This window comes from Marmota monax, unplaced genomic scaffold (genome assembly GCF_021218885.2).
Source record: "Marmota monax isolate L192 unplaced genomic scaffold, Marmota_monax_Labrador192_F-V1.1 WCK01_AAM20220418_F8-fsc00117, whole genome shotgun sequence".
In the NCBI taxonomy this organism is placed as follows: domain Eukaryota; kingdom Metazoa; phylum Chordata; class Mammalia; order Rodentia; family Sciuridae; genus Marmota; species Marmota monax.
The window spans coordinates 107,312-116,947 of NW_026693023.1; the positions used below are offsets into that span (position 1 = coordinate 107,312).

At 41.1% G+C, this 9,636-nt stretch overlaps 2 pseudogenes; one reads left to right on the top strand and one right to left on the bottom strand.

Moving 5' to 3' along the window:
* Nucleotides 1-366: 366 nt before the first annotated feature.
* Nucleotides 367-2,992, bottom strand: LOC124098469 (E3 ubiquitin-protein ligase SH3RF1-like; annotated as a pseudogene).
* Nucleotides 2,993-3,171: 179 nt separating this feature from the next.
* On the top strand, nt 3,172-9,432 carry LOC124098471 (melanoma inhibitory activity protein 2-like; annotated as a pseudogene).
* Nucleotides 9,433-9,636: the final 204 nt, after the last annotated feature.

The window sequence follows — 9,636 nt, forward strand, 5'->3', positions numbered from 1 at the left end:
AAATGGGAGTTCATAACCCACTTGAATCAAATGTATGAAAGATGATATATCATGAGTTATGTAATGTTTTGAACAACCAATAAAAAAATAAAATTACATAAAATATAAAAAAAAGTAAAGACAAAACAAAATAAACAAATACAAAAATGGTTACTTAGCAAAAGTACACCTTACAATCCCAACTGAGTGGTGAAACCCAGACACCTGCTTCACTCTGCTGACTAGTGTGGCTGTGCTAAGACTCAGGAGCCACACACCAACCCTCTGCTCAGCTCCTGACCTTGGGGAAATCCACACATGTGCTCTTTCCATCAGACTTCTTTGTGCTCTTCATTTTTGTGATGTGATTTCAAGTCTTCTCAGTGTTTATTTCCTCTGATGTTTTCCACAATGCCTCCTTGGGAAAAGCCCAGTTTTCCCATAGTGTTGTAATGTGCCTTTGGACCAGCCATCCTCTCACTTTTTATGAACAAACATAATATCTCCTTCAAGTCCCCAAGTTCTGCCTCACTTTGGGGAGGATAGAAAACCACCACCTAGGTGAACAGGCTAGATTCATTCATGACAGGACCCAGTGAGGAACATGCTTGATGAGGAGGTGCAGCAATGGGCCTGCAAAGTCCAGGGAGCTAGTCTTCAGATGGAAAGCTTCTTGGTTCAGGGCTGTTCCTGCTGGTGCTACAGTGACTGGGCCATTTCCATCCATGGGGCTGTAGCCGGCCCTGCCATGGCCTCCCTCCAAATGGTAGCTCAGGACCCATGGCTCCCTGTAGGGGTGACTCATCACCATTTAGCCCTGCTTCCAGCTCCACTTCAACTTCAGCAATGCTGGAAGGGATACTCAGGGCTTCCATTTGGTGGCAGAACCAGAAGGCAGCTTCAGTAACCCTGTTATTCTATTTTACTGTCCTTGTCAAGTTTCCTTGCTGAACTGCTCCCACGAGCTGATGAAGAATCATGTGGAGTTGTGGGACGTCCAGGGAGAATGGTCACTGTCTAGCCACTGGGCTTGGTTTCATGAGAGGCAGCGATGATACTTGGGGAGGTCAATTAAGTGGCTGAAGCACAGGCCAGTGAGGTACCGGCTTGACTGAAACTGACAGCAGCAGCATGGGCAGCAGAGCCTGCCATTGGTGGCAGAGGCTGTGGGGGGGCCAGCAAATGGTGGGACAGGCCCACAAATGCTGGTAGCATTCTAAACCTGGATGGGCATCAGTGCTCCTGTTTGGTATTCTTGATTATGTGCCACAACTGCCATCACTGCATTGCAGGCCTGGTTGACTGTAATCTGCCCAGGAAGGTGCAACAGGACCTTACTTTGACCACTTATTTGGTTGTGAGCTGCTGACACCATAGCTGGAGAGACAACCATGGGTGTAGCAGCCACACCATTTCTCTGGAGCTTCTGGGAAGGCCCTCCTTCAGTGGAGGACTGACCTTTGTCATCCCCTAACTTGTCTGACCCACAGTAGACATAGGAAATTTAGCATGGGTAGCATTTATCACTTCCCTTCTGACAGATGCCACATAATTGCCAAGGAAAACCCCAATCTCAGTGGTATGCATTGACATCCCTTTGAACCAGCTATTCTGGCAATGATCAAACACTAAAATCAGCTCCCCTATTCCCAGTTCTAGCTCGTCTGCTTTCTGGGAGTCTATGGGTGGATAGCCACATACACACTGGGTGAGTCTGAGTTTGAAAATGTGCAATCTGTACAGTGGATCCATGGGTCCCATTTCAGCAGCAGGAACACCAACAGTAGTGTGGAGATGAGGACAATGACAGCCAGGATATGTGGTGGTAGAGGGGAGGATTCATAGTTCCAAGGGCAGCTGGAGGGGGGACATCTAACAGGAAAATGAATGAGGAGCCAATTGTCACTGGGCTGCTTGGGAATGAGGTCACAGTTAACTCAGTGGTATTCATATGAATTTGAGAAGGGACATTGCAGGAATTCCAGACAGTTCACTGATTCTCGCAGCAGCTGTGGGGTTGCTGGATCTGATGAGGACAGGAGGGCTAATCTCCATGGAGTGGCAGTTCTGGGATGTATGGGAAGACTTCTTTGCCATGGTGAGGGAAGTGAAGGAGTGCCACTTTTCATTGTTCTTCTTGGTGTCAGAGAGCTTTGGGGCAGTGCTGCTCTGGACTGTTGCTGAGGGACATTCTCCGCCATCAACTTCTGGCAGGGGATGCTTATCCCATTCCATCAGCTGTTTAGCAGCTGAGTTAAACTCAATGTGGGAAATCAGAAATATGCCTACTTTCTCTGCCAACATTCCTTCAGCCAAGTTTTCATCCACTCTGGGTATCACAGTCAGAAAAAAATATCCTTTGCAAACAGAAGGCAATCTTTGTCTACTTCTTTGTCTTGTACTTAAAAGTCATAAAGTTCTTTGCACTAAGGTGGGGGTGGAGGTAATGGTTGAACAATGTGCTAAAAGTTGGTGGGGGAAGAGCCATGGGTCCCCCTGACTTGCCCAAGTTACCAGATTTCATCAACTTGTTGCAAAATGATGATGTCATTTTGGTGAATTTGAAGTCACCAGGTTCCTTTCCCTCATAGTTATATAATGTTTTGGCACATGGTAACTGAGGTGTACCCCTTACTGGGGGACTCGAGGCTTGCACCTGAGGCTGCTGTCCATACTGGGAACCCTGTAAATCATTTGTGCTACAATAAGCCATAGTGCTGCCCTGAGCTGTGAATGCATTTGTGCAGTTGGTCCCACTGCCCCCACCAGGGCTAGGTTTCCAAGGCCTTTGCTTGATGCTCTCCAGAATCCTGTCCATCAGGATGTCACTGGGATACTCCTCAACACCAGAGTCAACAAGGGTCCTCCACTCAGAACAACTGAGGGAACCTAGAATCCCCAGCAAACATCACTTGCAAAACTTGTGCTGGCAAGACAAAACTTTTGCAGAAGCATCCAGGTACTCTAGACACACAGGACATTCCAAAGGATCCAAGAAGGCAGAGTCATCCATCTTGATTTACTGTGCTGAGAAAGAGTCTTCAGAAATGTCCATAGTTGTGTGTAGCTCTTAAAATGTTTTGTGTAACATGCATTTCAGACTTTGCTCTTGTGCCTTGAGTGCTCCCCTTTGTTTTTAGGCCCTTGTGCAGCCCAGTCTTACCCACTGTTAGCTGTGTCTCTGATGCCACGATGCCCTCAAGACTCTTCTATGCTGCCCCCCTTCATGCACACACACAAGTATGTCACTGCCTCCCACTTGCCAACCTTAAGTGTTATTTTTTAAATCAACAGAATGCTTGGTAGGTTTGAAACCAATATGTGAGAATTGGAAAATCCAACTTTTATGCCTGGCTTGATTATTTTGTGACTGTGTGACTTTAGGAAAGTGACATAACTTCTTTGTTTTCTTATTCTCTGGTGGTAGAAAGAGTCCGTGTTGTAGAGAACAACAGGAACTACAGACAAAGCTACAGTGCAGTGTGTGTTAGGATATAAACTCTAGACATGGCATGCTCTTAAACAAGAGCAGTAATGACAGTGTCTTGTGGTGATGGGCAGCTGACAGTGCAGAAATAGCAAGCACCATCACTCTTTCTGTGACAGCAGCTGGAAGACACCAAGGTAGATGGGCCTGGATGCTTGACATTTGTGACATATTTATGCCTCTCCCACTTTCCTTGCAGAACATCTCCCAGGACTTGTCCATCTGTACCTTTGTGCTAGAGCAGTTCCTCCTGGTGCAGAACTTGCAGGAGATGCTGGCTAACATGGTGGAGAAGCTGGAAGGGGCAAATACACTTTAGACTGGAGTTTTTTAGTGTGTTCAGCTGCTGTTGGATGGTGGCTCTTACAGGTATTGGAAATCATGTTTGTGGAGATAAGTCAATGACTTTAACTTGTGACTCCCTTGGGGTTGACCTTCTGCTTTACCCAGCACCCCATCATATCTTGAACATGAAAACAGAAATCCAAGTGCAATGTGATCTGTGCGGCTGCCTGTTGTGCTCATGGAAACAGCCTTTCTTGGGCATCTGTGTATCTCCCTGCATCTTCAGAGGTTTGTTCCTGTTTTGACCAGTTGTTTTGTGCATGGATCTTTGTTGTATACCATTATTGATTGTCAAATACTGTTAACTGTGTGGTTATGTTTTAAGCTGTTGTTTGATGAGGAAAATTTCATGACACTGTTACATACTTTTTTTTTTTTTTTTTTTTTCTTCCCTGGGGAGGGAGCATGGCTCCTTCTCCATTGTTCAGTCTGAAACAGAAGAAGGGAGGATGGGGACCGACTGACCCACCTCAGAGCGTGTGAGGGCGGGTTCTGGTCAGAGACATGGCACAGGTTGTGCAATGCCAACCCTGGGCTGGGCGCCTCTTAATGAATGTGATCACTCCTCCTGTCTAAGCAGGTGCCTACTGACAGGCTGTTACATACTTTAGATATTGAAATCATAGTGATATGGTTTTAAGGAATTGTAAATTTGCAAATAGCTAATAATTTTCTTTTGAAAATTAAGACTTTTATTTCTGTCTTCAAATGCAGATATTTTCCTTCAAAAATCTATCTGGTTATTTTAATTACTTTCCATGTGACAAACTCTTACTGACTGGGTAGTACCCATTGGTAACAAATTCATTGTTTAGAATTAAGGAGAAGGGTAAATGGTCACATTTTTTGGTCTTCTCTATAATTTTTAAGGGCATTATAAGTGCTGCACTGTTGTGTAGTTTAATAAACTGGAGTATTTCCTGGAGTAGAACCAAAATTTTTCTTTTGTCATTAATGATCTGTGTAATGCTATCATTGTTGAATTATTATTCTAGTTGAGATCAGAATAGAGATTAATAATACATGGTTCCAAAAAAATGAATGATTAATTGTGTTGTAACATATAGTTTTACACATGTACAAAACTTATAGCTCTATATTTTAAAATATATTAGCATCACAGCTTAGGACTTTTAATCAGGCTGTGAATGAATTCTAAATTAAATTTTAACATGCATAATTTGATGAAAACTTAAGATAGGAAAGAGATGCATTTCATGGAGCTGGATCTTTCTTTCAGATGCTAGTATTTCTTAGGAAGAAAACACTGTCAAATAGCTCAAGGGAAAAATGTATGAGTTTTTAGGGGTGAGAAAGATTCTTATTTAAGCAGTTTTGATGATACCCAGGAGATATTCAAAATATTTTACAACTGCTTTGGCATAAATACCAGTGAATCAGAGTGGCTGGCAGCCAGAGTACTGGAGGTTGGGTGGTCTGAGTGATTTGTGTAGGGTTCTTGGAGGACCCCTGGGGAGGTCCACTGATGTACACCAAGAAGGATAGTTATTTTCTACTGTAAAAATCATGAGAGCTGATTTTCCCTCCGTTTATATTTGATTAATGGATGCTGCTGGAACTTACAATAGCCATCTTTCAGATTCCCTAGATGCCAATATCATCTCTCCTTGAGTCTTCTTCTGTCTCCTTCAAACTCCTTATGGTACTTTGATGGTGGGAATCCTTTGTCAAGCAAATTGACATCTCTCAGTTAACAATTTATACACAGTACCTTCTCTGGAATGAAGATTCCCCATTTCCTAGGGTAACACGTGGCAAAAAGGAAACACTAATCTTTTTTTTTTTTTTTTTGGGGGGGGGGGAGCAGAATACCAGGGATTGAACTCAAGGGCACTCAACCACTGAGAAACATCCCCAGCCCTAGTTTGTATTTTATTTAGAGACACAGTCTCACTGAGTTGCTTAGCGTCTTGCTTTTTGCTGAAGCTGGCTTTGAATCACAATACTCTGTCTTAGCTCCTGAGCTGCTGGGATTAGAGGCATACACCACCACACAGAGCTTACCATTTTCTAAGTATAGGTGCTACTGATTTCCTACAAGACAATGCATACCTTTTATAAAGCAAAATTTTCAGTACTAGAATTTTGGTAGGAAATGAAATTATAAGTTGTAGAAAAGTGCACAAATAGCTGTTTCTGAACTCTGGAAATATTCAAGAATTGCATGGGGTACTGCATCTGTCATCATCATCTCTGGTGATCTGGAGAATGATTATATGAATGGTGCAAAACTTTCTTAAATTTAAATAAGTTGTAAGACCAGGTGCCCTTTCCACAGAGTGGAAAGTCTCAAAGGTAATTACCCCAGACTTCAATTTTTAGCTGGGTGTGGTTCAGTATCTTATTACTATTTGATATGCTATCAAAGTTTCTTTGCCATTTCAAAATTATACAATCCTTCAAAGAGAAATTATTTTTAAGAATTCTTCCTTTTTTTCCCCTCTAGTTAAAAACGGGTAAAGGAGAGTGGAAATGAATGGAACAACATTTGATGTCTGTTCTGTCTGTCCATTTAATTATGAGAATAACTCTATTAGTGAATATTATTATTAGCATTACTAAAGTGTGATTGAGCTGCATGTTCAGATGAGGAAAAGGCTCAGGAAGTTGATTTGAAAGTAGGTAGATTGATACAGGTGCAGTAGATGCAAAGAAGCTACTCTCATTTAGTGGCTTTTACATCCAAACAAAAACAGCTCTGGAAAGTTAAGAGGAATCTGCAGCCTGGTTTCTGTGTATTTCACTTGATGGATAACTGCTTCTATTGGGGTATAGAACTAAAGACAATTGTTTGAGTCCCAGAACTGTTGCTTTTTAGTGGTATGCATTGACCAGTAATCTCTCTGAAACTTAGTATGATTTGTGTTGCTATAATTAAATATCACCCTTAGTAAGTTATAGAAAAAAATACATTTATTTAGCTCTTGGCTCTGGAAGTTCAAGAGCATGCTTCTAGCATCTGCTGAGTCCTACTGGGTTATAAGGTGGTAGAAGATAGCACATGGTGTGGTGTCAGAGGGAATAGCCAAAGTAGCCTTAGTGTGATGGAGGGGCATTGGCTGCCCCTCACCCCTACATGGGGTGGTCCTGGAAGAAGTAAGCAGGGTTGTGGTGTGCATTGTTGGGAGACATGGAATCACACCCTATTCCTTATGGCTGTCTGTGGGAGTTGGTGATATGTACAGCTATTGGGTTTTTTGTTGTTCTTTTGTTTATGTGGAGAAGTTATCAGTCTCTGAGAAGCAGGTATTGCATAAGAAGAGAAAAAAGCTTGCTCTAAAACACTCTGGATTAAATGAAGAAAAATGTGATCTACTTGAAAAAGTTATCCTTGTTCAAAAAGAGTATGAAGGCTTAGAGTCATATTTAAAGGATGATATTGTGGTGAAGGAGTCAATAGAAGCAGAAAATTTGGAGGCAATTTATGAAAACTTGGATAGGTTGGTATTTAAACTTGAGGATGAAATACTCTTTCTAGAAAAAAGAGCTAAAAGAAGAGAAAACTAAACATTCTCAACTGGATGAATTGATGGTGGATATATCAAAAAGGATTAAGTTCCTAGAAGATGAATCAAAGTCCCTCAGACCACAAATACCTGATGATAAAACAATCTTGAGACTATTTCAAATGAATGAAGGAGGATTAAAGGAAGCAATAAAAGAGGTTTTGAATGAAAATTCCCAACTTCAAGAAAGTCAGAAACAGCTTTTACAAGAAGTTGAAGTATGGAAAGAAAAAGCAAATGGTCTTAATAAACAGAAAATGACATTTGAACACTCTAAAGTACATGCAGAACAAGTTCTAAGAGATAAAGAAAATCACATTAAGTCTCTGACTGAACACTTGCTGCAGATGAAAGCTTGGGCTTCTGTGGTTGGAGAAGACCTAACAGATGATGGTAACTTGGAATTGGAAATGAAGAGTGTTGGTGCTCACTTAGAGGGTCAGCCAAAAGGAGATTTGAAGGGATGATTTTATGCTTCTAAGTTAAAGACCTCTTTTAAAACCTTAGAAGGAGAACAAAATCAGGGCTGGGGATATGGCTCAAGTGGTAATGCACTTGCCTGGCATGCGCGGGGTGCTAGGTTCGATACTCAGCACCACATAAAGTAAAATAAAGATGTTGTGTCCACCAAAAACTGAAAAATAAATATTTAAAAAATTCTCTCTCTCTCTCTCTCTCTCTCTCTCTCTCTCTCTCTCTCTTTCAAAAAATAAATAAATAAAATTTTTACTTTATTTTCTGAATTCATTTAAACAAAGGAAGACCTTATAGAGAATATTAAAAATATTAAGACAGAGCAAGCATCTTTGCAGTCAAAAAATTCACAATTTAAAAGTGAGAATCAGAATCTGCAGCAGCAACTTAAAGTCATAATTGAACTATATCAAGAAAATGTAATGAAACTCCAAAGGAAATAAATAGTAGAGGAAAATTACCAGGTAGAGAGAGAGGAGACACTTCCAAAATGGAGGAAAACATCAGCTATGTGACTAAACAGCTGGAGAACTTCAGAAGCCAAGTCAAAGATCTTGAAGAAGAATTGGAGAGAACCATTCATTCTAATCGGGGGCTGATTATGTACTATGATAAAAAAGCATATGATAATGAGTTGGCAGCTCAGAGTGCTGAAAGATACCTCAATGATTTAAGGAAACAAAATGCCCACAACAGACAAAACTTAACTTAAAATGTTTGAATTTAAGCTTGTAGAAAAAGACCCTTCTGCACTTGATGATTCAGATACAGCTTTTGGCAGAGAGAATTCCCCAAATGGTCCCTCACCATTGGGTTGACCTTCATCTGAAGTGAGAGATCCTCTTTTGGAAAAGAAGTGTCCACTCAGACTCTTACCTTTGCTTCCAAGGATAGGAGGAAGAGGCTGAAGAGGCTCAGAGGATTCTCTGGACCCTCAGATTATCAATGAAAGAAGAGAATCAGGCTATGACGGGATAAGTGATCCTCAGAGAGTGTCTTATAACATTGGGTCCCTGTCAACTCCATGGGAACAGAACCCTAAGTTGATGATGGCTCCACCAGTCCAACCATATTCTGATCTACATATTACTCTACTAAGGCAAGATGGATGTTATTCCAATTATAGTAGACCATTTGGACAAACAGAACTCAGAAGTTCTACTATTTTGCCTTTGGATAAAATGGATGGGCCTATGTCTTCAGAAATGGAATCCAGTAGAAATGATACCAAAGTTGATCTTGGTGACTCCAATGTGCCTGATTTATCTCTCCCTGCTGAAAATGAAGCAACTGGCTCTGGCTTTGCTTTCTCACCTTTCCCTCCAATCAGAGGTCCATTGTTTCCAGGTAATCCAAGGAATGAGTTCATGATAAGAGTAACTTTTTTTCCTCCACCTCCTCCAGGAAACATATATGGAGCATTTCAACAATATTTTCCACTGGGCCCACCATCCACTCCATTCCCAATAGGATTGTGGTGTTTTCCTCATTATCTCCCCCCTGAAGAGCTGTATTTCCCCCCTCCCTCTCCCACATTCTGAAAGTAGAAGTGAGTTCCTTTCAGGGTTGATTCCACTTTCAAATGAGCCTGCTACTGAACATCCAGAAGCACAACAATAATCCTGACAATATTTTGTACCTGCCTTCAAAAGTACTTTATCTCTCATTTTTAGTTTAACTACTTTTACTCAAGTGATTATACTTTTGCTCCAATTGAAGCTTAATGGAATTACAATTATTAGAATAACATTTTGTAAATAAAGATGGTTTAAATATGAATCTTATTAGTCAATTATTTCCATTTTATTTTATTCTAGATAGTGT